This window comes from Saccopteryx leptura, chromosome 2, assembly GCF_036850995.1.
Source record: "Saccopteryx leptura isolate mSacLep1 chromosome 2, mSacLep1_pri_phased_curated, whole genome shotgun sequence".
Lineage (NCBI taxonomy): Eukaryota > Metazoa > Chordata > Mammalia > Chiroptera > Emballonuridae > Saccopteryx > Saccopteryx leptura.
The window spans coordinates 280673647-280674723 of record NC_089504.1 but is presented as its reverse complement, the minus strand read 5'-3'; the positions used below and the strand labels follow the sequence as shown (position 1 = coordinate 280674723).

General features: G+C 42.9%; 1 non-coding gene across 1 annotated transcript; it reads left to right on the top strand.

Moving 5' to 3' along the window:
* The first annotated feature begins 266 nt into the window (after window positions 1–266).
* LOC136396433 (U6 spliceosomal RNA) lies at window positions 267–373 on the top strand. The gene has a single exon (XR_010749720.1). It is a non-coding gene; the product is annotated as a U6 spliceosomal RNA (small nuclear RNA).
* Window positions 374–1077: the final 704 nt, after the last annotated feature.

Sequence of the window (1077 nt, the reverse complement as noted above, 5' to 3'; positions counted from 1 at the left end):
CCAATATTTTCTCTGTGCCTGGGGCCTCAACTGACCTTAATCCGCCTCTGTGCAGCAGTAGTACATAGAAGATCTCAGAAACATCCCATTGGGGTGGGAATACGTGGGTTTAAGATCTCACTGACTCAAGTTCAAATGCCTACTTCATTGCTTACTAGGTATCTCAGATTGAAGCACAAAGGAGGATTACCAAAGACTCAACAACGGTGGCTTTAACAAGGTAGAAGTTTATTTTTTTTCTTTCTCTCATATAAAATACCCACAAGGTGCTCACTTCGGCAGCATATATACTAAAATTGGAATGATACAGAGAAGATTAGCATGGCCCCTGCGCAAGGATGACACGCAAATTCATGAAGCATTCCATATTTAAAAAAAAAATACCCACAAGTAGGAGTAGTAGGAGTCTACAGCTGGTATGATGTAAGGAAAAACAAAAAAGACACAGAGAGCACAAACCAAGCTGTGACTTAAAGAAAGGTGACACTTTATTTCTCATTGGCCAGAATTCAGTCACATGATGACACAGGAGGGAAATATAGTCTTCATTCTAGGCAGCCATGGTTTCCAGCTAAAACTTCTATAAGATAAAGTAGTAGAAAGTTATTGGGGAACCACAAGAAGCTTCAACCACAGTAGGTGTGTGATCTTGGGAATGTCTCATGATCTCTCCGGGCATACAGATAATGCTATCTCGCCATATACAAATTGTTGTATTAACTGAAACTTCATAAGCAATTCATCCATCCCCAATCTTGAACATACTATGCACATCCTCCCAGTTTCCAGGATTCTGGAATCTGTTCTTATCTTCTCAAACATGGTTGTACCCCCTGCAGCCAGTGTCTGGGTGCTGTCCCCATACAAACTCCCAGAATCAGCCTGAAACTTGCCTGAGCGTCTGAGCTGGGCCTCAAAGAACGAGAGTAAACATAGTGACTTACCTCACCCCATGCTTACCACCCCAGAGTCTGAAAAGAGACTCTTCCCACCCACCTCTCTGATAAGTCCTAGTAATTTTGCAGGAGAGAACCCCTTGAGCTTCAGGCCTGATCCTTGTCCTAGTGCTAGCAGTTG